The sequence below is a fragment of the Python bivittatus genome, unplaced genomic scaffold (genome assembly GCF_059951505.1).
Source record: "Python bivittatus isolate LINGU-HERP-01145 unplaced genomic scaffold, Pbiv_v1 ctg000070_np1212, whole genome shotgun sequence".
NCBI classification, from domain to species: Eukaryota; Metazoa; Chordata; class Lepidosauria; order Squamata; family Pythonidae; genus Python; species Python bivittatus.
In genome coordinates, this window is record NW_028277034.1 from 37,484,787 (window position 1) to 37,511,178 (window position 26,392).

General features: G+C 37.0%; 1 protein-coding gene and 1 long non-coding RNA gene across 2 annotated transcripts in view; one reads left to right on the forward strand and one right to left on the reverse strand.

Annotated features, from left to right (window-relative positions):
- LOC112541486 (uncharacterized) overlaps nucleotides 1–26,392 on the forward strand; it is a 147,816-nt gene that overhangs the window by 9,665 nt on the left and 111,759 nt on the right. The window contains exon 3 of the long non-coding RNA XR_015794606.1: nucleotides 4,816–4,903. This is a non-coding gene — a long non-coding RNA (uncharacterized LOC112541486). The remainder of the gene's footprint in view (nucleotides 1–4,815; nucleotides 4,904–26,392) is intronic.
- Nucleotides 18,971–26,392, reverse strand: part of LOC112541489 (uncharacterized) — a 131,172-nt gene continuing 123,750 nt past the window's right edge. The window contains exon 5 of the mRNA XM_088132987.1: nucleotides 18,971–19,717. The gene's annotated coding sequence lies outside the window, so the exon portion shown is untranslated. The remainder of the gene's footprint in view (nucleotides 19,718–26,392) is intronic.

Genomic DNA, 26,392 nt, shown 5'->3' on the forward strand with positions numbered 1-26,392 from the left:
CTTACATTACTAAAATAAACATAGGCCTCCTGCCAGTTGTCACTAGTGCCCTTGGAAAAACCAATGATTTCATTCTTTCAATCATGCCCAGAGAGTTACTGCTGCTGTGGGCCTGTGCTCTGCAAGATGTGTGTTTGTAAGGCCAACTTGATGATATAAAGAGAGCTAACAAGGAGGCAAACTGGACCAGGTTTCAGGGGCAAACATTCCTGGAATAGGCTCAGACAATCATCAGAAAACATGGCAAAGTTTTATATTATTAAGTTGCCCTCAGAATCTATTTTCATATCATGCTGTTTGGATTCCTTAGGGCATTTTCAAATAGCCACCAGTTTCATGAATTAAACCCTCATAAACCGATACCAATGATGGAGTGCAGTAATCCATATTCAACCAACATGCTCCTGTCTGATCTTCAGTTGTCAGTTTTCTCAGATTTTCAGCCAAAGACATATGTTCACTGTAAGATGGGAATTCTACTCATTTTAAAACAAGTGAAGGTGCCTGAAACTCAGTGGGGAACTGTCTGCACCCTAGCTTGGTCCTGCCATTGGAGAACTCTTTCTGCAGCGATGCCTTTGGTGTCCCTCTGGAGACAAACTGATAGTTTACACTATCAGAATATCTTTGTGAGGAATTAGCCATGTTGTGTTCTCGGTTCCTGAGTACATCTAACGTCTTCTAAAATACATTCCAGTGATTTTATAACAGATGTATGGAAGTCTTTTGGGAGATGTGCTGATGTGGAAAGAATGAAATGATCCAAGCAGAATATGAGAACAGCAAAATGCAAAGGAAACATGTGAACTGATTACTGCAAGTCTCTAATAACATTTATACTTCCTAGAGTTATATCCACTGTATATCTTTTGTCAGGCCATTGATTTTCACAGTGAGTGACTACTGCTTACCTTTGCAAACAATTAAATGTAGTATGAATAAATCCCAAAAGTGCAAATCTGATATCATGCCATTAGCCATATCCACTTATGACTGGACAATTCATATTATCTTTTAATGGGATAGTTAGGAAGTGAACATAAAGGAATTAATAGGCTAGACCTTATAACAGAAAACATGAACAGTTATTATTTAAATTGTGAGTTGTATGAAAGTACAAATCCATTGGTTGGTGATAGCTGCATATTATGCTCTGGTGAACAGTGATGATGAAAATATCAGGGATGAATTTTGGGAGAAAATGCACAGCATTCCGAATGAATGTGGTATGGGAGAATTAATCTGTTAGGTGACACAAATGAGACAAGAGAATACAGAACAAGCAATTGGACCATTTGAAGATCTAAGACCCAATGGGAATGGTGACTGTTTGGGGAGGATCTGCTTAGAAGAGAGTCTGCTTGTTTTGAATAAATGGTTTAAGCATATGGATGTTCATCCCTACACATGGTAATGGAATGAATATAAAACCAAAAGCATGACTGATTTGATTTTTTATGATGAAAGCTTGAGAGAATTAGTGAAGGATACAGGTGCTGAAAGGTTCCAAATATGAGACAGACCTTTATGTGGAAGTATCTGAGTCAAAGGAAAATGAACATGAAAGAAAAGGAAAGGAGCAAAAAAAAAAAAAAGTGAAAATAAAAATGACTGCAAGAAGAGGAAGTACACACTGTACATGAAAAAGTATTAGAAGATATCTAACTAATCCCCCAAATGAATGAATGGGGTTGTAAGGAAAGAGGATATAGAAATTGCTTGGACCAAGAGTGAAAAGAATGATGTTACAATCTGCCACAGAAGTGTGTGAAGTTACAATAAAGAATACTGTTAAATTGATACCTTGGTGAAATAATGAAGTAAAATTTTAAAAAATGCATGTAATAGAATGACTGCTGAAAAAATGAAGATGAGAGAAAGGTACTGTATAATATGTATGAATATGAGAGAAAATACAATTGCAAATAATGTAATAAAAGAGATTGAGGAAGTGTTAACTTTAAAAGGATAGAGAAAATATAGACAATTTTGATGGAAAAAATGTTGTGAAAATGGCTGAAGAGGGACTAAACAAGGAGTGAAAAGCAGAGGGAATGGAATTAAGAATAAAAGTGATGAAATTATTTGGATGAAACTGAAATAAGAGAATGTTAGAATTTTACAGATGTGTATGAAAATCCTAATGATACTATAAATGTTAGTCTCCAAAAAAATGATGAACAGGAAACCATAAATAATCGGAGAATGTGGAAAATTAGCAGGTGTTAATGGTGTAAGTGGAGTTTTTAAAAATGGATATGGTTTGCTTATGGAGTGGCTGTGCAGTTTGTTTCCACATATGGTTGATGATTGGAGGATTGGAAGAAAACCATTATTGTTCCATTATACAAACAGAAAGTTAACAAGAGTAAATGCAAAAATATAAGGGGATTAAATCTGCCTAGGAAATGGTTCAACAAGGTTCTGACTGAAAGGGTACAAGAGCTGACAAGTCAGATTTGAGAAATGCAGTATGGCTTTTGTGATGGAATGGACTTATGAAGGCCAGGCTCAGGGAGATAAGCATGTTCTTAGCCCCCAGCAGGAGCGTGGGAAGTTCAAGAAGATGAGGCTGGCACCTCCCTAAGGAATTCACGGTGTTGTGGCTGGCTGGCTTGGGAACTAAGGTTCAGTCTGGGGAGATTTTCTGTCTGGAGGTTGTAGCTAATAAACGCAACAGAACTGTATTTGCATTGTCTCTTGGAGTTCTTTGGGCTGAACCTGACAGCTTTAGGCAGGTCAGGGAATACAGATCTACTTTTGCTGTTCAATAGGCTATTGAGAAGTGTATAAATGCAACAACAACAAAAAGTTACTTCATGTTTGTTGATTTAGCATAAATGTGACTAGCTTAAATTATGGAACATCTGTGTGAATATGGATTGAAGACTGAATGCAATAAGAATGGAATATGATGGAATAAAGTGTGCATAAAAATAAATGGAATGCTTAGTGAATGGTTTTACATTGAGTAGAATATAAGGCAAGAATATATCTTTAGCCCTTGGTTGTTCAAAGCAAATGCAAGTGGTTGTGGCGATGTTAAAGGCTTCTTATCAAAGATGTGTGGGTCTTTTTGTATGCAGAGAATGCCAGTGAGGAGTACGGATCTTAAAGTTAATGTACCTTCGTTTTAAACTTAATATAAAATAGTTCTGTTTGACAGAGTGAATGACTGCAACTTTTATATAAATTGTGAAAAATCAGAGCACATTTGTGTATCTTGTTAGAATGTTTATTAAAGAAGGAGAAAAGGATGTAACATTTGTAAGGTATCAAATACTTGGAAGAAGGTAGCAGATTCTATATGATCTGCTATGAGGAATGAATGTCTAAGGAAGCAAAATGGTTGTTTATAACAGAATGCTTCTGCCCAATTTGTTACTTACAAGTGAGAGTTGGATATATCAGGAGACATATCATAAAAATAAGATGAATGCAGTGAAAAATGGGTTATTTAAGAAGCCTGTGTAGTAGAACAAGCAATAGGGTCAAGAATGATGGGTGCTGAATGAATATTGACTGACTACAAAAGTGAAAGGCTAACATGAAAGAAATACATTGAAGTGTTTGATTGTATAGAGAGAATGAATTGTGAATCATATTGCAAAAAAACAGATGAAGGAACAGTGAATGAATTGAAAAGGAAATAAAGACTAAAAGTCATGGTTGAATGGAGTTGAGGCATGAGAAGTTTAAAGCACAAAAAGCAATGCATGCATCATTGTATGGATGAGGTGGAAACAAACAAGCAAGAAAATAGAGGTAGGGAGGAAAAAAATGAGTTGTGTGACATTCTGAGGACAGTGATGTTGCTGTACAAGTATTTGGGGGTAGCACATAATAGTACTCTGTGATATAAGCTCAAGGAGTATGCATTATGTAAGAGAACAGAGAAGTAAAATGGCATCCAGACAGAACTCAGAATTAGAACACAAATTGAACACTACTTATTAAACAAGGTTAATTGGTTCTTACCCCACTTGAAATGGCTTCAAACACTTCAAAACTAGATCATTTGATTGCTATGAAAATACATGTACAAGGCTATCCTTTTAGCAACAAGTTTATTGGAGAATTTTGATTGCATCCCAAAAGCATGTGAGATATTTCTGACCATATCAAAGAAAACTCACTGCATTATCAAGGCCCTCTAATGAGATGGTTTGTTTAATTGAAATGCTTTAAATTACCATCTGGTACAGCATGAAAAAATCATTTTTTTTTCATTAGAGGAACTCCTTGTTAGCAGGAAATTGAAGTTACAAACTGCATGATATACTAAAAGTATTATAAAGTATATTCACATTCAAGTTATTAATACATTTTACATGTAAATTGGATTTATGTATTAGTTCAGTATAGCAACTCAATTTAGACATTTGAATTTATTTTTTTAAAATCAGGAATAGTATAAGGAAGAGGTCTCAGGAGGATAATTCTATAGATCTTATATTATTCTGTAGTATAAACTGGAAGACCATATTAAGTTGACATAAAGCAATTTAAAAAATACAACCTCAAATTATATATGCATAAAATATCCATTAATATCTTATGCACAAGATTAGAATGTTTGTATGTGTTGCAGTTATTTTATTTTAATGTGCAAATTTTTTACAAATGTATGTTGTTTCTCCTACTAGAAGCAATTGTTAGGGTCATTATTGTATGCATTCTACAGGCAGGAAAAGCCCAGACAGAAGTGATGTCTTCAGGTATTTTCAGGGAATTTGTAAGTTACAACTAACAATTCATGGACAGCTTTAATTATTAGTTAAATTAATAATCATTTTATGCTGATGTTCACTTCAGTTCTGGTGAAATGAAGCACAGAGATGGGTCAGAACAATACAGATCTGGAAAGTGGCCTGGGGTGGAATAAAAGACATCCTTGAAATAGGTAAGTATTATCCAAACAAGACCTTTACCAGAAGCAGGAGACAATGCAACTTACTTTATTCCCTGGTGTGACTTTTCAGAGTCAGAGATAAGATACACCATGATTTCATAATCCTGGGTTCTGACCCTTTCTCTAGGAAACGTCAGAACATGAGAGAGCAGTTTCAGAAGCCTCAGGCTAATAGCATCTCATTTGGTTTATTTGGCTTGAGGTCACAGTGATAGACACTTTAATAATTCTGATCTAAGAGAGATAAAGGAATGACCATAACACCCACAGCATCTTAGTTATTGTAAAGCAAGCTAAGCCCTTTAACCAAAGAGATTTCTTTCACCACAGTGGTTAGAGCTGTACCTCTATGCCTAGACAGAGTTTAAAACTCCCTGGTTCAGTTTAAGATTCAATCTGAAGTTTTTTGAAGCAAGGTTGGAGCTCTGAAGTTTCTTCAGCTTTCTGATGAAGTCTAAAGGTTTGCTTTGTCTGCCCCCAGGGTGAGGGAATCTGAGACTTTCCATTTGTTGCCAGTAGAGGTGAGGGCTACTGGGATTTACAATTCAGCAACATCTGGAGGGCCACAAATTTTTCCTATACTTTTGCTTTGGATCTTCTGCTTGTGCTGAAGGCCTTGACTGGAAATAGATTGTAGATGAATTTTAAATTTATTTTTAATGCCCTTCCTTTCCACCAACAAATAACATTTAAGACAGCTAACTATAAGAAAAGTTTTTTTAAGAAATTAAAAATAAAGTTAAAATGATTAAAAGATCACATCATTAAGAACACATTGACATCACTGAGAACATCTACATAATATATGATTTCAAAATGATCCAGTGGGTGATCTTGGATATATTGTTTTTACTCAGATTAAGTTAAGCAGTTAATTTTTAAAACCCTTAATTTGGGCTGCATGCACTAAATAACTACACATTTCCTGGCCAGTTACTGTATTTTAAAGACTGATAAGTCATGGCTTGTTCTAAAACTGATAATTAGAGTTTAATTCAATCAATTCAGATAAGACAGGAAACTACATCACCCTTAGGTGTGGAGTAAAGGATGAGCAGCAGAGCTGGGGGGGAAAGCAAGTGCTTGTTCATACTTTAGCTTTATAAACAGAGGTTTATAATAAAAAATCATGCTTATGTCCTTATTCAAGAGTCATATTTTCTTTGATAACATCTTGCTCCTCCTGGAAGCAAGGGACATATAACATCTATGGTTGCTGATCAATACACTTGATTTTCAGTAAGGGAGAAAGACTTAACAGCTAAGACTTTGTTAATTTGGCCAGGTTCCACTGATGAATTGGTACAGGTTCCAGCTACCTTTTTGCACTACTTGCCAAATTCAAGTTGATGTCTTTTAAATAGACTACAACAACTATCACCCTCAGTTTGCTATAGCAATTGGACCTGCTGGCTAGAAGAGAATTGCATTATAAGCCATTTTCTGTGTGTGTGTGTTCAATTCAATTCATCTGGCAAACACTAAGATGGAAAAGACTAGATAATTTAGCATAGAAAGCTCACAGGCTCAGTTTGCATAAGATATTATTTTTTGAGGTTGTCATTGCATCCTTATGGCATATAATGTGTCTGCATGGTATGATAAGCCAAAAGCCTTAGTTAAGAAATGTGTGTGCTCCCATCCTACCCTCCTTCATGTCTCTGGATTTGGATGAAATGGTATGGATATCAGGTGGAGGATAAGAGGGCAGCATATGTGGACTTCTTGCTTTAGTATATCATTGGAAAACAGCCTCTGCCTCACCACATCTCTGTTATGAGACTGGGACTAGTAATTTGTGTTTATATTCCAGTAGATAATCAACATTTGCATCCAGTTTTCTAGGTCCACCCGTCACATTTGTGCATTGACATCACGGAGTCATGAATAATAATGGAATTCAGTTCCGAGTTAAAGAGAAGAGATGCAAATGTGGGAAAATGGGGAAAGGCCATAGTTTAATGGCAGACCCCAACAGAGGTCTTGGGTTCAATTCCTGGCCCCTCCAGGAAGGAAAAAGAAAGAATCACTGTAATTGTAGTTAATTTAATGCTAATAAAATTAAGATCAAAATAGTCACATTTAGTTTTTGTTCTTGCCCTGCTTTTTCATTGTCATGGTGCTACTGCATTGGGAGAATGACCTTGGCACACCACTGAAACCTCAAATGTGGGCTCATGGCTGTAAGAGATTCTGCGCTACTGCACTAGAACTGTGATGCTATTATACTATTAGAAGCAGATTCTGTCTGTCAGTGATCCTTTTCCTTAAAGTAATACCATTATGACATGCTTTTTCTCCTGTAGATGGCACTCCTTAACTAAATAGAAACCCGAATCTAATGGTCTACATTAGACCTGTAAATATCAAGCAAATGCCAAATGGCTCAATGTAATAGGCTGAACTGCTTTTGGCACTGCTGTCTGGGAACTCTGGAAGTTGTAATCCCAAATTATCTGGGAACTGTGTCATGGAACCATCTTCTGGAATTCCAAACTAAGTATGATCCAGGATGATTTCTGAAAATCATCCTGGATCGTACTTAAGTATGATATCCAGTATAGTATAGTAAATATCATTTCGGAGAATATCCCCCCCCCATACTGTTGCAAAATGCAGCTAGGAATGTCCAGCTGTGGCATGAGGAGCAATCCCATTGCATTGCCAGCATATGCTGCAGCGCAGCTGCTGCACACATAAATAGCCTCCACCGACAGCTGTATCCTATGAACTGCCCTATACCCACACAGGTCTCATGGGCATAGTTAGAAAATAAAAATGTAGATGGCCCCAGCCTTGTGTTTTGTTTTGAAGTGCGTACCTATTTGCTCTGAAAAAGTGAAAGGTACATATAAGGCGCTAGGGAGTGGCTTTGGGATTATAGAGGTGCTGGGAAGCATCTTCCTCATTTGCTTTCTGATAATTATTTTGGGGATGGGGGAGGTGACCATGGCAGCTGTTTGTGGGAATAGTGACAACTTCCTCTGCAAATTCTTATCAGTCCCAAAAGGTTGCATTTCTGGAAAATGCCAGTCATGGTAGCTGTAATTTTTAATACTTTTCATTATTTCCTTTCTTTAGAGGCTGATATTGCTATAATTTGAGAGTGCTTATCTAATTTTATATCCTTTTGCAAGTAAGCCTTGTTCTATTTTTCTTTTTATTATCAAACAGACATCCAGTGTGTATTCCTTTTCACAGAATACATTATGCATAGCATATAACTATTTGACCTTGATTGAGATGCGTATCAGTACTATATTAATTAAATCAATTTATGCCAAACCATATAACATCTATCTATTTGTTCAAAATAAATATGCTCCTTAATATTTCTTTTGAAGATCATTTATTTTGTTAGACATACTGAGATTTGGATTAAACATCATAAACCTAATTTTATACTGTACTGATTTTTCTTGTATTTTACATAACTCATGCCTCATTAGCTTTGAATACAGACTTAGGAGCAATTTGTGAAGATTCAATGTTGACAAATGTTTCAACTGTATTAATTCTGAAATCTTTCTCACAAGCTGCTGGGCCCTTTCTCTAGCACAATATTCAGAAATAATTTTACACAGAAAGCTTTGGTGTGGGGAATCAGATGATTGATGCATGAGGAATCAGTTTCAAGATAAACCCCCAATACAAACTTTTCAAATGTACATTTGAGAAATCAACAGAATTCATACATTATACTATATTTAGTTAGTGTAACTGTGGCTTATTGAATAAACTGCTATTAGTTGAAGGAACTAGATTTATACATTGAGATAAGTTGTAAGCCATAGTTTAAAAGCCTTAATGGCTAAGTTCCTACAACACATTATCCTAAAACCAAATGAACCATGATATTGCTTAGCACAATGTGGAAATCCAGCCACTGAAAAGGAAGAGTTTATTCATTTACTGTATTTCAGCTGCCTCTTTATCAAAGTTCTCTGAGTTGCTAAAATGCCACATATCCCTGAAAAAGCCCTCTTTCTTTTAAGCCACTAGAGGAATCTTATTCTGATAACCCTGCAGTGTCCGTTTATTCATTGTCTGTATAAGCTACAATGATTACTCAAGAAAGCAAATGTCTAAAAAAGGATTGTGGTTTCTTTTCCAAACTCAGAACCATTCTTGGACCTTGAATGGCATGACAAGGGTCTCACTACAAAAACCAGTAGATGGAACCAGAATAAAAACTACATTTCAGTTTATTTTCTTCTATTTGCACTTAATTAATATTACACTTAATATTAGGGCTGCGCAAAATGTGTTGATTCAGAGATGGAATAGTCTATTCCTCTCCAGACCACACTGAACCTCCTTTTGGACCACGTTGTACTAAGGACTGTTTGTTTCCAGAAGTAAATCATTTGAAGCAGTTTACAGTGTCCTGAACTTGACATTCCAACCCAGCACACCTCAAACTGTTTCTGGTTTGGAAGACCTACTTCTGAGAAATGCCACACTGTGCTCTGGGATGGCATAGTCTGTGAGGAAGTTAGGCATAGTCCAGATAGCTAACTGAACTTTCTGAAATGTTCCATTCCCAAATGAGTGAGCTTTGCACATCCCTAATTAATATGACTACTCTCTAGTCACACTTTAATAACTCTTGTTACATTTTCCCCTCTTGTTGTGTATATGTTTATAAACATGTTAACAAAATATGGAGGTCTCTGAGAACCTCATTTAAGGGTTTGCAGCATCACATGGAACTTAGTTATACAGCTCTGATCTACAAGTGTTTATAACTTATTTCCCAGTGATCAGCTCTGTTATTATTGATAACGTATGATCTGACTTGGTTGTCTACAAGAAATTAATCTAGTTTCAGTGGAAGTTTTGCCTCAACAGAGGGCAGTAGAGGATGGAAAGTTTTAAAAAGATCTCCAATCCTGAATTATTTTGCTTTTGGTCTTCAGTTCTAAATTACCAGTTTTCTTTTAATAGTAACCAGAGAAGTGCACTTTCAAACAAGAAACTGTCCACAACCTATACTTGCCATCTTCCAAAGTGCTACCTTTTGTGATCTTACAAATTGCCAAACATTTCAATTAATAATGACATGGTGGCATATGCAGAGGAGGAACTTCAGGGATGAAGTTAGGAATGATGGCAGATATTAAATATCTTTCTGATTATATGACTTTTATGAAGAACTGTCATATTGTCAGCAGCCAGATGGCATCTAGAGCTAATCCATGGGTGTTAGCAGGTACTACACTCAAATAAACAGGAATAATGGCACGAATATAGAGTAATTACCATCATAGCTCTGTAACCACATATACTTTTTAATAAGGCACTCCCTATTTTGCTTCCAGATTTGGTGTTACAGTGCTATAGTGTTACTAGGGGAGCTGTCTAAATATATCAGATAATCAGTAAGTCCAGTGGCATGTATTCCTTGTTTTACTATAAGCCTCAGAACTGGTTGTGCAGATGCTCAATTCCAGCTGCTTGAAGCAACCATCAATGGTTCTTATTGCCAGAGCACACTGGTACAGTGGTAGAAACCAGTAACAAGAATAATTTTCTTTTAAATGCAACTGATAAAGGCATAGGAACCTTTTGGGGAAGGGAGGGTAGATGTGACCTTTTTAGTTCCTAACCTAAGTGTCTATACCTCTCATCTGTCCTTCCTTCAGATCAGGACCCTGTGTGTCTGTATATACTTCTGGGCCAAGATATAACCAATTTCCAGTTAGATGTAATAAGAAGCTATGTTTCAGCAAGCCTTGCAAGTCTTTCATTCAAGTTGGTGAATGAAATATTCTTTCTTGGTTTAATAGACCATATTGATGGGTTCATTATAACTGAACTGGCCATGATGTGGCTTACTTATAAGAGTAATTTGGATCTATTGATCTGTAAATATTTTATCTGCATAGCTCAGTGTTGAGAAAGTGGACCTTTACATTTCTACATGTCATTTTGTAGAGGAAGAATAGATAATTATTCTATTCAGCAGTATAAATTTTGTGTGTAGGAAATCTGAGGTTCAATTCCTGAGATCTCCAGTTTCACAAAAGGGGGGAGAGAGAGGAAGGGAGGGAGGGAGGGAGGGCGGGAGAGAGAGAGAGAAGGAAAACAAAGTCAGGAAGTGGATAATATGGAGACTCCAGGCCTTTTTAAGACTCTGAATGGCCCTGGTTAAATTGTTCATTTGAGTATACACACACACATACATGCAACCCACTTTTTTCTTGCTGAATTCAAGGTCAAGGTCATTTTTCTCCACTTTTTTTTTTTAATCCAATTAAATCAGAAGCATAGTAGCTGGCAGTATGTGGGGAAACCTGATATATTAAATAACTCTAGGCATTATATTTTTACTTCTTTGAATGGAAAATATTGATCATTGCAAATAATGAATTATACTTTAGGTGGGATCAAAGGCAATTGCTCTTCCCCAACCTATCCTTTTAGAAAGACCTGCATCTACTGCAAAACCTGGAGAGATTTTAGAGTACAAATCTTGGACAATTCATCAGACCTTCCTATGCAGAAAACAAGTGTTGATCATGCAAAAAATGTTTAACTCATGGGGAATAAGATTATCACAATTGTTAATTGTGATGACTATAAATCATTTCCAGAACCGAAGGCTTCAATCTCTGACTAGTATTTGTTAGGGAACAACAATGGAAGATCCCCAGAGGTATCTGATTGGCCACTGTGGAATCAAACTTTTGAAGTAAATTTGCATCTGGTATGATCTAGTTGGGCTTTTACTGTTCTTAATGTGCCATGCATATTCCCAAATATGAACATGCATTCACTCACAAGAACAAAGCAGAATATCTCCCTATATGAATCAAACCTATTATAATGTACTGCAAGCCAGGGGCTTTGTGTTTGGCCTGGTGTGGCAGTGATGCTTTGACAAGTAACCTCTTCTTTTATATAGATGTTGTGAGCCAACTTTGTTGGCCTCCAAATGACCACATTTCCTAGTGATCAATGCAAGCATCTGCCAATAGCTATTAGTTGAATTTATAATCAAGTCAACAAGCTACAGATTTCCTCTAGTAATGCTGCCTACTATGCTTTTGGGTTTCAGCTGCAAGCATTTGCCCTCTTATAGACGTATCAGCATAACCAGCTCCATAGCATATTCTCTCAGGAAGCTATGAGGCTGATTGGGACACTAAATAATTAGCTTTACTGCCATTGGCTACAGAAATTATTATGAATTTTTAAGCACAGCAAGTGATTGAAGAAGGTTGTTTGCTTTCCTCCAGCCTATTGCAAATCTTCACTTGAAAAGGTAGAATATGCCTAAAGCAGTTTGACATACAGGTGGGGACACATTTAAGATACAAAAAAGGCTGAGCAAGAATGCATTGCACAGAATTCAGGACTGAAGAAGCCAATATGTGTGCAGGAGGAAGAGAGGACACTATATATCGGAGATGCCAGATTAAAAACATTTTTGAAAAGGTTTACCTACTTATGTACTCTTGGGTCTTTTAATTAAAAGAAAATTGAAAGATTACACCCAAGGCAGTTTGTTCCTGGGCAGATAAATTTGAAGGGGAGATTATGAGTACAGAAACTCATCTTTGGCAGATTTATCTTTTTTTAAAAAAATTCCTTTAAAATATAAAATTTAATGTTAGTGAAAGGCATCATACTGACAGCTTTAGAAAGTAAAGTTTTATCTACATTTCTATAAAAATTTTCTCAACTAACCAATCTTTGTTTCATGTATCATCCAGTTCTAACCCATATGTGTTATCACCCACTTTACTTGATTGCCACTTAGTCAATAGATGCATCAAAAAGAACAGAGCCACTAACATCTACATTCTGGATGAAAATCTACTTCTTCCTACAGTGGGTGCTTTAATGTTTCAGGTTACATGCTTTCCTCATCCACACATGCAGTATTCACATGTACAAGATGAATGTTTGGTGGAATAGCCTTCCCCAACAGCATGGCTGTATCAGCTGGAGATGATGGAAAGTATAGTTCAATACCTCTGAAGGACAGGTAGGAAATATTGACTTGAATACACAGTGCACAGCCACAACAAATGGAATGCTCAGATGCAGAAAATGGTTTGCCAAGTGTATCATTAACACCAAGTCTATTAGGGTAATCATAATCATAAAACCATAATGTACCTAACAACATTCACTTGGAACCAGCTTCAGTTGGAGTGACATACTGTAAAACACCAACCCCAAGCATGGCATCCTGCAGATGGTTTGGGAATTCCCCAAATTCCTAACCAACATAGAAATAGAAATTTTAGAAAATGGAATGCCTACATATTTCTCTCTTACAGAAAGGAGAAAAGGAAGGTGCCCACCTAACTATTTAATTTTAAATGCTTTGAACTACATAAAAACATTAAATGAAATGGCTGGTGTGGGTCTTCCGGGCTGTGTGGCTGTGGTCTTGAAGTTTTGTTTCCTAACGTTTCGCCAGCACTCTCTGGGCACAGAGAGAACTGCTCCTGTCTGTGCTCCTGCACTCTGAAGATGCCGGTCACAGGTGCTGGCGAAACGTTAGGAAACAAAACTTCAAGACCACGGCCACACAGCCCGGAAGACCCACACCAGCCATCGTATTCCGGCCGTGAAAGCCTTCGACAATACATTAAATGAAATGCTGGCTTGTTACAAAGAACTGCATCCTCCAACATCACCTTTCTTTATAAGGAGGCCTCTGAGCCCCATGTAGGCCCCATAGGCATTCTTAGAAAATAAAAATGGTGGATAAGTACCTTGTTTTCCTTGGAAGGGTACTTCAAGTGACAGAGGATATTAAGAGAGCCAGATAGGATGATAGGAACCAGCCTCAACATTGTCTTCTAATAGGCAAATACTGGATGACAGAGCAATTATTCTAGGAATGCACAAACCACTGCCTCTTGGTAGCCATTATACCGAGGCATTCAGAACAGGTTCTCAAAATTCCAAACAGCTGGAAAAGGGTCACTGGCCCACAAAGGTAGCTTACCTTGTTTTAAGGTGATATTTAGAATGACTAGCTTTGTATTAGCTTCTTCTAAGATCACCCAAGTAACCAAATTATTATTATTATTATTACTACTACTACTACAACATCGAATTTATCTCTACCCATCTCCCCCTAATGAGGGACTCTGGGCGGCTCACATAGTACAACATATATACAACTTAACACATAGTACAACTTCATATATATACAAATGAATTATTCCAAGCTAAACATTGGGAGAGAACAATTGAAATCCATCTCTGTTAGGTGAACATTTCTCATTAGTAGCCAAGAAGTGGGGTGATCTATCAAAATGCAGCTCATGACTGAATCCTAGCAATAGAAAAGTTCCAGCTGCGGTTTATTTTTTGGGCAAATAAGCTTCACTGAAGACTTATTTTACTGATTTTGTCTTTTCCCACCCATATTTTGATCGCTGCTTTATCTTAATTAATGATGCAGTATTGTATACTTAAAATTATTACTCTGTCCTGCTTTTCTAGACAGGTGTACTCAATGTGAGATAGTTCAATTATCACCAACTAATACACCAAACTGTAGGAGCAAATAGAAGATAACTTTCCTGTACCTAGAGGTGTGAAATATTCCATGATAATGGAATTCTGAGGTATCCCACAGTTTACTCATTTTTATCACAGAAGAGGACTCCAGAGCATCCTTGCCCAGGTATATCAGACTGTAATTGGCATACTTGCCAGCCACAACGGGTGACATTGGAAAAGCATAAGGTAGGGGAAGGCTCCAACAGAGTGTCTCTATATTGCTAGTAATGGTTTGTAGTGCAGGTCTGAAACCCATAGACAAAAGAATACAAAATAATATGATTCCTGCCATAATGTGAAGCACAAAGTTTTCAGTTGCAGCTTTCATGTACAAAATACTGGCCAACGAACCAATCTCCTTCCAACTGCCAGCTGAGATGAGCTTTGCACAATAATTTGGGTGCCCCTCAACAACTCTCTCCTTCCCAACCTAAACACCAGAACAAGGCTTTGATTTTAGTGGGAAGCATAAGAATCCTACTTGTTCTATACATGTTAAGAGCTTTCCCATTGATTAAAATTAGCTTTGAGTATCAGTCAGATATACCTCTTACAGTGCTCATGTAATTGTACAAATTTACACCGCTGCAGTGAAAAAAATGGTACCTAATACATATTCTTTACCATTATTGTGGGGTCTTCCATGTTAGTGGTTTATAGCATCACTCGGCCATTGCTATAGTGATAAGTCAGTATTGCAAGTGGGTTTCCTATTGCCACAGTAATGGTTATGTAGTGCTATCAATCACTAGTAGAGAAATGTTCTGCTTTCCAATAGTTCCAATTTACATTTAGCTTCTAGAGAAACCCTTTCCCTGTTGAAAGGCACATTCCTTCAGGCATAATCATCATGATGGACTTGGCTGGATCAAGCCATGAATGTGGATGCCTGCTATCTCTTCGTCTTTCAGTTCATTTTTCCCCTTCTTTCTCCCAGGCAGAACTGTAGAGAAGAAATAAATGGCTCTTATGAAGGTGTGAACTGATCACTTGCTGAAGCACTTTGAAATGAGTCTAAGGGCTACAGGTGGCTTTAGGGCTGCAGGTTGCCCACCCCTATTCTAAAACTTTTTAGAATTTTTTTTTTAATCTAACCATGATACATTTTCTCTTTATTCTTTTATCTATTTGAAACAATCTATTTCTGCATTCAAATATTTTTTTTCCTATGAAGGCATGATCTTGCAATGACTTTGCCAGGTGCTCTGAGTTAATAGTTTAAAGACTATTTAATGATCTTAGATACCATGGATAGCCCCTCCAGGGTCTTCTGAAAATTGAGTTGCCCAAATTACATTTTTCAAGAAGCCATGAAAAGTTCTTAGGACAAGAATAGCTGAAAACCAAAAGAACAGAGAACCTTATACACTCAGAGCAAAACCAAAACATTTCTTTCTCTTTCCTTTGGAATAAGGCTTTTTCCATCCAAACCAGAGGTTGTGCCCGGAGTTGTGCAGCCTGAAGAAAGACACTTTGATGTGAAAGAAGATCTCCGCAAAGCACCGGATACAAATGCCTCTGTGGAAACAGAGCTTCCAGGAGCAGGAAAAAACATTGCCAGGGAAGGTTTATTTATCCCTTCTCCATCAGCACTCAGACAGTCTGGGTGGTTTCCTCTTGCAGGTCCATGAGCTGGAAGGAGAGCTGCATGGTAATGACAGGACAAATGCTGACAAATGTCACATGTCTGACAATCTCAGTCTCATGTGCAGATGTAACCTATTGGAAAGAAAACCTTCCCATATGAACCAGCTTTTTAGTTGCACACACACACTCCTGTTCATCTTTTGAGGCACACTGATTTTAGGAAAGACCAGTAAAAATGAATTACCAAGTCTTATCTCTGTATTTTGCAGTGTGTTTGGGATCTCTGTCCTACTTCATCCTTAACTCAAGCTGGGTTAAATAAAACACTTTTTGTAAGAAGCCAAAACAAAAACAAACCACTGAGTAATTTTCACTGCGAAGGTATTCCATATGTGAATAATAAAAGTCCTGGGGAAGTAAGTCACATTTCTCTGAAGTGAAAACAATAGTGTAAGCTCTAAGATAGGCATATCAGAGTTACAAAACCCGGAAAATAGCTCATCTCCTTTTGAAAACCCAGCTTACCCCAGGTGTGAAATAACTCGACCCACCCTATGATCCTTCCTGTACCCCGTGTTAAATCTGGCCCTTGTCACTGAATGTTTTCCAGCTCCTGATTTATATGCTCTCAGAGAGAGAGAATCTTAGGACAAATGCCTAAAACATCTCTGACCACTTAAATAGCTTTGCATCTACACAAATTGCCTAGCAGACAGGCAATTTAAATTTGGAGGAGCACACTATTTGATGTTTTAAGCAGATTTCTGTCATATCTTTCCTCTAAGAGATCATGGTAACAATCAAAGCCTCTCTCCCTCCTCCAATTTTATCTCCACAACACCATTGCCACGAGGTAGCTTGGATGGAGTGATAGTGACTGGCCCAAAGTCACTCAGTGAGCTTTCACACTTGGATGTGGATTTCAACTTCAATCTCCCTGATCCCAACCTTAATGACTGTACTAGTGTCTCTCACATGAACTCCATTCTTTGTTTCTATTATTCTACTCCCAACATCTTCCCAAACTATTGTTTTGCCAGTTCTTAGGTTTGTATTTCTGCATGAGAAGACAATGGGGATTAATCTCCTTGTACGCTGACCTCCCCAGCATAACTAATGTAGTAGTGCTAGAACTGGTGATGAAATATTGGAAGTGGAGTCTGCAGCGGCAGCAGGGAGTGACTCTTCTCATTGCTTCTGCGAGTGCTCCCTATTGTTGGAAAATATAGGTTTCAACCAAGCCTGTCTCACACGAGCGCAAAGGGAGGGGCGGCTTCGCTGCGGCCTAGCTTTGCTGCTTCGTGTGGGAGGGGCTTGGAGCCCGCCTTTTTTCCAGTTTCCCTCATTTCCTTCTCTTCTCCTCATGGTTCTCCACGAGGTAGGAATGAATCTTCTCTCCTCCTCAGGGTTTTTGTATTAACATTTAACAACCTCCAACACGTATCAGCTCTATGGTTGAAAACTACTGATATACAGAAAAGAGCATGCTCGTAGCTGATCTTCAGGTTCAGAAGTATCTTATCCTAATAGATCCTGGGACTGGATTACTCCGGAACATAGAAAGAGAGGGATCACATATTTTAATATTTTAAAAAGATCCCTCCTTTTACATGGAAAAGTAGTTGCAGCTGATGTGCTAGTTTCAAATGCGCAGAGAAGGGTTTTCATATTCAAATAAGGGACTGGCCATTTACGGCAAAATCTAAAAAGAGATAAATCACTTTCTGAACACCTGTTTAGAAGTTTCTGGGCAAGAACAAAAGCCCAACCCTAATATCTTTCCCCCTCCCCATTCTAATACCTGCACAACAAGCCAAAAAAAGGAGGTCACTGTTTTTGGAATATATTCATGTTCAGGTTATGGTAATTTTGCCTCTTTTGAAGCCCAATTAATTTAAGACATTGAATTATTTAGATCAAGATGCAAATTGTACTTTCTGAACATTTGAATCAACTCTTAAATCATTCAGGCAAGTAAAGGGTTACTTTAAAGTTTGTATTCTAAATATTTTTTGTGTTCAGTAGCACAATGTAAACATGACTATTCTTATAAATAATTCTTTAACAAAGTAGGAAAGTCATAGCCAGAGCATGATAAAATTTAAAAGAAAAGAGAAGCAAGGAGACTAAATGGCAAATTACTATCAAATGAAGGTCTTCTCTTGGACCAATTTACTTGAATTTGATGTTCTTTCTTTTTATCTTTTTGCATCAAGGAAGTTTTAAGTCGTAAGACCCAGCCTGCCGGGTAGCTAAACACAGAAGGTGAGGTATGCGCTCATTAATGGGTGATGGTAGAATTGCCCATGAGCTCTTATCTATAGCATTGGAAAAGGTCAAGGGAAGTTTGGCTATAAAGGTGCCTCAGCTAGTAAGCCACAATGGTACAAATATGTAAGGCTGTGGCACACACCTGTCTCTTTATACCTTTGTGTCCCAAAGTAAAATTTACTGCCAAAAGGATAGTAATGAATGTCTGTGCATAGTATGATAGTTATCAGCTCTAGCCAATTAGTTTCCTCTCCTAGTTAAGAATGTGAGAATCTGTGTTCCTCACTCATAGTGTTGGGTCCATAAATTGGTTGGGTACTATAAACCATGATTTACAGATCAGAATGGTGAGATTCACATATCCACCCAGATCTAAAATCACATGACTTAGTGCAATATGTAAGTCTAGCAACTAAGTATTATATCAACTAAGCAACTGTAGAAAATCACACAATGCTCAAACCAGATTGCAATGTCATTTTAATGTATGAAGGTTGCACAAGTCCAGGCAACCATAAGATGGCAACAAAGAGCTGTAGCCCAGATCTGGTATTCCTCTACTCACATCTGAACAGTAGAATGTTTAGACACTATCTGCTGCCATTATAGAAGCCAAGGCAGTTTTATGTATCTGTATAGTAGCCACCGAAGTGATTGGAATCACACATTGCAATAAGCCACATTTTAACCATTGTTTGTTGAATAAGCCTTTATTATAATACCCTCAACCATTAACTACCATTTACTGATGTGCTAAGCTATCCAAATGAGCAGAGAAAAAGTAATAAGCTTATATACTAAAATGCTGCATATGCTTCTAAGTTTTTTAATTTATGCTATTTTTATAACTAATGTATGGACATTCAGTGTTTTGAGACATCCTCTCCAGTACTATTTTTTAATTAATTGAAACATTGGCTTTGCTATGTGCACTGCCACATCTATTTGCACTGATAGTTATCAATCCCATTCAAATTTTACAATAATAACAGAAGTAGTTTCTTTTATTTCTTCAAATCCTGTGATCCCATAAAACTTGGGAAACAGAAATAATTCTTAGCTACTCCATTGTATCTATTCACTTTTGTTTGTTTTATAAAGGTGTGCCTATGAGTTCAAAAAGCGATGTGCCATTGTACTGCAGCTTTTTGTGATAAACATTTATTTCTTAAAAGTATATCAGAGAATAGGCTCTTTATTTGCACATTGCATTTTACAGCTGGAAGCCATGCAACCATCTGAAATGATCCATGTTGTTTTCATTTTCTTAAAGCAAATCCTTTTTTGTAGTTGCAGAGTTAAATTAACTACAGCAAAGGAGCAGAACATTATAGAGTAGCAGGCTGCCCTCATCACATTTTTTTCATATGCGCTTTCATCTCTTCTTATTTTCCTCTGTGTGCTAGGTCAACCAATCTAGAAAGTAAAAAAGAAAATGAGACTCAGAATTATGTTAGTTTTGTCTCATAAATTTTGAAAATGAAATATGGAGGCACTTGATTATGGCAATTTGAAAAATCAACATACGGTCCTATGCATATCAACCTAGGAATAAGCTCAATTGAACACAAAATTTACTTCAGAGTAAGCATGCATTGGATTGCTCTGAAAATTACTGACTTTCTGAGCTTCATTATAGATTTTTTTTTTTTTAAATGAGGCACAAAGAGATTGGGAAAACTATTAAAATGTTCTGATTATTCATCCCTCCCATATTCCAATGTGTATATTTTAAGAAAATAGTATGATTTTCTTAAAATACTAGTAAGCACAACAAAGAGTGCATGGCCTTGTTTCACCAGGCCAATTGTCTATTTTACTTACCATCAACATTAGCAATACATAGGTTTGTTGTTAAAAGCTGCGTCGTGTTTAAAATATGGTGTCGGGGGTTAGTATCAGTGTTTTGGGAAAAGATGCAGTGTTCTTTGATTGTGAAAATAAATTATACACTACTCTTTCTTCATCATTCTCTTGAATATTTTATGTAGCCATGGTTCTGAATCAGCAATCCATTAGTTCATAACTTGATTAAACTATATAATATTGAATTAAATTTCATTATACTATGAACTCCTCTTTCTGTTATAACTCCAACATTGGGGTTGTTATAATGGTTCACATGGCATCATATCTGTACATTATTACGTAAATCAAAGAAAGTATAAACAGTACAAAATAGCAGAATGCATTCCTGGTGGCCGGAGTTACAATATGGAGCTACAATCAGCTGGATCAATTCATGTGGTAAAGAGCTAACAAACATCACTATGACGTGAGCTGACACCTCATTAAAAACGTTTTGCTAACCACTTCCATGTGGGAACAATGAATATAATATAAAGTAAGAAACATCTCTTTATGTGCTGGATGTTTTGAAGTGGTTTATGTGATGTCTAACCAAGCTTCTAGCTGGTCTAAAAGTTAGAGGAGAAGTAGCCAAACAAGCAAACAAACAAAAAACATGGGCAGGTTATATGGTCTTTTAAAGGCAATTTGAAATTTAGGGGGAATAGAAAAAAATATGCATGAACAAATATTTCAATGTCTGTATTATTCCTTCCTTCTAGCCTCGTTTTTTATTACTTAGGTTTGTAAGCTGCTTGAATCACAGCTAATATGAGTGATGAATACCACACTTTTGTAAACAAAGGTTAAAACAATGAATAATCATATTAATAAACATCCATATTAATAATCAACATCCACAAAAGCAGTGTCTCATATAAACAATCACCACCTGCTGCATCTCTGTTTCAATCCCTGAAGGCTTTTTGGAACAGCCAATTATTGATGGCTTTTCTAAAGACTTGGTTTGGGTCTAACATAGCATGATTGTTGTTGCTGTTTTTAGCATAATTTTAAGATTTGTCTTTTAGGTTTTGAATTAGGTATTGCTATTCTTTTTCATCTTTTTCAAAAATCCTCTTGAAATCAGTAGTTTAATTACTGCAGCAAGATTAAACTGGGTTGGGAGTGGAATGGTCTGTTTATAGTTATAAAGGTATGTCTAAGTAATGCATGAAGAAGAAATGACTGCATATTATATGTGTTTTAAGAACAACATTGATCAGTTAATGGGTAGGCTAGAACTTTAAACCATCCTGTAGTAGGAAGATATTGAGCAAAGCCCCTCTATGGGTAAAGGAAGTGTTGGGTTTTACATTAAGGATGTCGATCTGAGTTTTTCTAAGGCTTTCAAAATGTCCTTTCATTCTCCAGTGTATTGTTAATGCTTACTCTGTCTTCAAGTAAGGCATGTTTATTTTCCAAGGTTCAGAAACATTTTTATTAGATTTGTCAGTTAATGAGAAGGAGCAGGGAAGAAGAAGAAAGGGAGGAGGAGGAGGAGGAGGAAGGCATCAACCCCAGCAGTGGCAGTAGGGTAGATAGCTGAATTCAAAAATATATATTGAAAGGAAAAAAAATGGATATTTTCCTCAGTATCCAGTTGTCTATTTCAGTTTATTTCTGAATGAAATACTAATAATTGGCCATTCTACAGATTTCTGTCTATTATATCTGAATGGTAGCACAGCCTACCCCAATCTGATGCCCTCCAGATGCATTGGACTTCACTTCCTAGAATGGTCACTCTGGCTACAAATTCTAGGAGTTGAAGTCTAACTATCTGGAAGAGGAAAAGCTAGTTTAGCAAAAGAAGCAAAACCAGCTAAATTTCAAAATTTCATCACAAGTTTAAAATAAGAGCAAGATCTGGGAAAGGATGATGTCTGCCTTGTGCAATATTTATAGCATAGTGGTACTTTGAAGGCTTAGCAGGTGACAGCTGACCTTGATTAGGCTTAGAAGCTAAGCACAGTTGAGCCTGGCTAGTGTTTGGATAGGAAACCATCAGGGAAGTTCAGGGCTATAGGCTAGACTAAGAAGTTTAAAAAAAAAAATCCCAGAAGGTGGCAATGGTAAATGGCTTCTGTACAGTCACTAGGAAAACTGTATGAAGGTTTCCCTGTAGTCATCAAGGGTTGAGGTTGAACAGGTCTACTTTATTGTAGCACTTGGAAAGAAAAGCAATTATTATTTAAGTAAATAATTTCAATGAAAGCACCAGTGAAATAGGTTAAAAGAAATACCCTTTAGATGATCTTGTTCAGTTGATCACTATGTGTGTCTTTACATGAGAAAAGAGAGGCCTTTAGTGCTAAAGTTTTGACAAATGGGAGGTCACTCATTCTCACTTACGACAGTGGGAAGGCAGTGCCAAATGGGAAGACAGGATGAGAAGTGCTAGATGTCAAATAAGTGAAATCTCATGGTGAACGGAAAGCTCAAATGCTAGGGAAGAGGTGTAGAGTTTACTTCACTTTTATTAGCATCCTCAACATCTACCTCAGCAAGAAGACACTTCTGAGGAAGCAACAAAAGGCAGCTTAAATGAAAGATATTCTCAAATGAGGATCCAGGGAAGACATTTGGTAAATGTTTAGGTATCTATTTATTGTTGTTTTTACTTGTTATTGTTCCTGCTGGAAAGGGATAGTTTATGTTTTGTCAAGTTGGAAAACCTAATGCAGATGTGGTAACTAGTCTTGTCAGCTCAACAGTGACTATCCTGAGGCAAACTATTTAAGGACAAAATTATAGGATAGCATCAAACTAGCCAGTCAGTCAAACTTTATTTCAGTCAAAGACCAGTATAGAACAAAACAATTAACAAGCTGTTTAAAAGTAAAAGAGGACCAAACATAAAACAGAAGCTACAAGAATAATACAGAATATTATTGTCACTGTTGTTACCACTGTAAACTACATCTCTAGGACAAAAAACAAACAACAACCCCAGAATATTATTTGTCTAAAGCTAAGACATAAAGGTAAAAATCTAAGATAAAAGTAGGTTAAAATAAAACAGAATAAAGTGACATCTGTCTACATATACTTATTTAGTATTATTCAAAAGTTAGGCACAGTTATACTATATTGAGGGGTGGGAATTGGTCTGCTTAAATCTTGTCTTACTAGCAGCATAACAGAATTTAGCAACATCCAGAGAGGTAGAGAGCCTTTGATCCAAAAGCAGAATTAGTATGTAGAAAGTATTAGAGTCACTTGGGTATTTTACCAGGTGAGGGAAAATAAAACAGATTCTAATATCTGTATAAAAGCAGCAGTACAATAAAATGTGGGCAATAGATTGTAGCACATGGATATAATTCATCAGCATATGGATTTTTTTTTTCTATCTGCCTTCCAAAATGGCTGAAGGAAGAGCATTAAATCAAGCCAGCATTAAAGCCCTTCTCAGCTTGGATGATGTAATATTGTTTAAGTGTATCGCCAGTTTAAACCTATAAGATTGGCTGCTCAGGAACTACATGAGTAGAACCTGGTCTTGTTATCTTTCCACACCCAAAACAAGTTGTATTAAAATTCTCTTAGCTTGTTCATGTCCCAGAGAAAGGAGATTCTCTTGTGAAAAGCCATAAAATACAATTCATCAAAGAGATATCACTTCCATCTAGCACTAAAATTGTCTACTAATGTCAGGGGGGTCCATCCTATGGGGAAAAAAATTAACTTCAGCCAGTATATAAAGAAAATTAGCCAAATTTTTGTTTCAATTTTGACTGATCCCATTCTCCAGTGGAGAGTAACATTAGGGACACAACATGGTACTTGGAGGATATTTCTTAAACATTTGTATTGCACAATTTCTAATTCTGAAAAATTATAAGGGCCAAGCTGTACACCCTACAAGACCTGGGCACATAACTTTGGTTGTACATAGCTTTAGGGCAGCTGGTATAAGAAAGACGCCTCTTGTTCTGTAAACAAATTCAATTGCTAAAGCTAATCTTTGGGCATTCTGAGCTACATAATGTAGATGTGTGTTTCTCCTGAAGCCTGGAAAACAGTTCCAAGGTACCTGAAAACTTTAGCTTGTTCAATTTTGTGTTCATTTAATTGCCATGCATGGATTCTAGGATGCTTAGCAAACACCAATATTTTTGTCTTTATAATGTATTGTTAATTCATCATCTGTGCAATGAGTGGCAAATGATCTTAGTACACATTTTAAGACAATTGGAGTCTGGGACAGAAGGACTGCATCATCCACATAGAGTAGCATTGAGATATGTCTCTGTGCTAGCTTTGGTGGAAAAAAAAAATCAGGAGTGTACTGACGGGCCACCGGGGAATTTGTATAAAGATTGAATAATGATGGGGCCAGAATGCAGCTGACTCAAACATGTATTAGTTTGTTTACTTTTTTGTGTGCATTAGCTTTTAAGTCAAGTAGCTATAGGAATGGATGACTATGAACTGGATTCTGCCACATCTTGGTGTTAGCCAGCTTCCCACAACATTCCGACAATGTAGTTACTATGCTGGCTTCATGAAATGAGTTCTTGAAACCCAAGTTCAGCACCACTACCTGGGATCCTTGGACAACTGCCTAGGCTCCAATGACATATGCACTAACTCTCATTCACAGAATTTCCAGTATGGTGTCATTTTAAACTTCTGTGCTTCATCCTTTATTGAATGGAAGAAGCTTTAGCTGAAAATTAAGCTGGCTGCTAGAGCTAGCTGGCCAGTACTGAGACCTCCCTTCCTCCCTTCCTTTTAAATTGCCTTTATTAGCTTTATATATACTTTATATACACTTTATACATGCACATTTATATATACACTATATACTTTATATATACACATGTATATAGCCTCTATAGACTTTACCTTTCACTGCCAGGTGAACACACCAGAGCACTCCCAACTGAATGGGAGGGACGCATTAGGGGGGACTTTGTCTAGATGTTGTGAATTGGAGGAAGTTTTCTCCTCTGGGTGGTGATGTGCTGAAGTGGAAAACCTGCATATAATTAGGGACACATTCCCTAATCAGGCCTGCTACAGTTGAAGCCTGGATTATTATTTTTTTTTGAAGCAATTGGTTTAAAAATCCTTTGCCAGCAGTTAGTGCTATAACAACATCTGAATTAGACCTGGATCAATCTAGCTACTCTTACAGATCTGTGTTGTGTTCTTAGTAGCAAATAAATCACATTGTGGTTTAGCATGTTATATGGATTCAGTTATTGATTGCTTTCACCCTTTGCACTAAATCAATATTTTACCGTTACATAATTACATAAACAACATAGTTACATAAACAACAGCTGATTGGATTTGCAAAATCATGCTGAGCTATAAACCCACAATGGTCATGGTGTTGGATAGAGGCTTTCCCCCCTATTAAGTTAAAGTTCTATCCATTCTTGAGTTGGCATGAAACACTGGTGGCATAAAATTGCTATGCTCATTGCTAATCCCAGCATTGTCATTATTTTGTCACATTCTGACTTAGTGTTGGATGGCATGGCCTAATCATACAGTAAATGTGCCATTAATTATAAACAATCTAATTGATTTTCTCCTCTAGCTTTTTTCCTTTATCAGACAGAGGAAAAATATCCACCCATTAGAACACTGAAGCAGGAATTGCATCTGACTTTAGGACTCTGCCTGTCTTGTCCAGACAGCTATGTCTGCCTCCTTCTCACATCCCATTTTGGCATCTCCCAAGTTAAATGTGGAATAAAGACAGACATGGGAAGACACCAGAACAGAAATAGCCCCAGAGTTGAGAGATGCAGTTCCTGACTTGATTATTTACTAGCTTGGCCTTGTAGGGCAGGAAAACAAATATGCTTGGCAACCAGCATTTCATTTCAAGGAGTGAAGGAAGGAGGAGGGAAGTGATTGAAGCTGAGATATACAGTGGAACCACCAAATAAGAACCAAGTTCATTATTTTCTGAACTCTTTAATGAACAAAAGCATGATAACTCTATCAAAAGTAAAGATACCCAATGATATCATTTCAGAAATGTCTACTTGTTAAAGTAGAATTGTTCAAATATGGCCCCTTTTCTTCCCCATAGAAAATAGTGCAGATTTGTTGTATTCTCCTCTACTTTGTTGATGTCCTGGAGAGAAGTTGGTGTCAAAAAACAGAGGGAGGTAATGGGTGTGAAAGGAATTCAGGAAACCAAGTGCTAATAGAAAGGACAAATGTCCTGGGAGAGAGATGACTGAGGTGGAGGCTGGCTAGTGTCTAGAAGGGAAG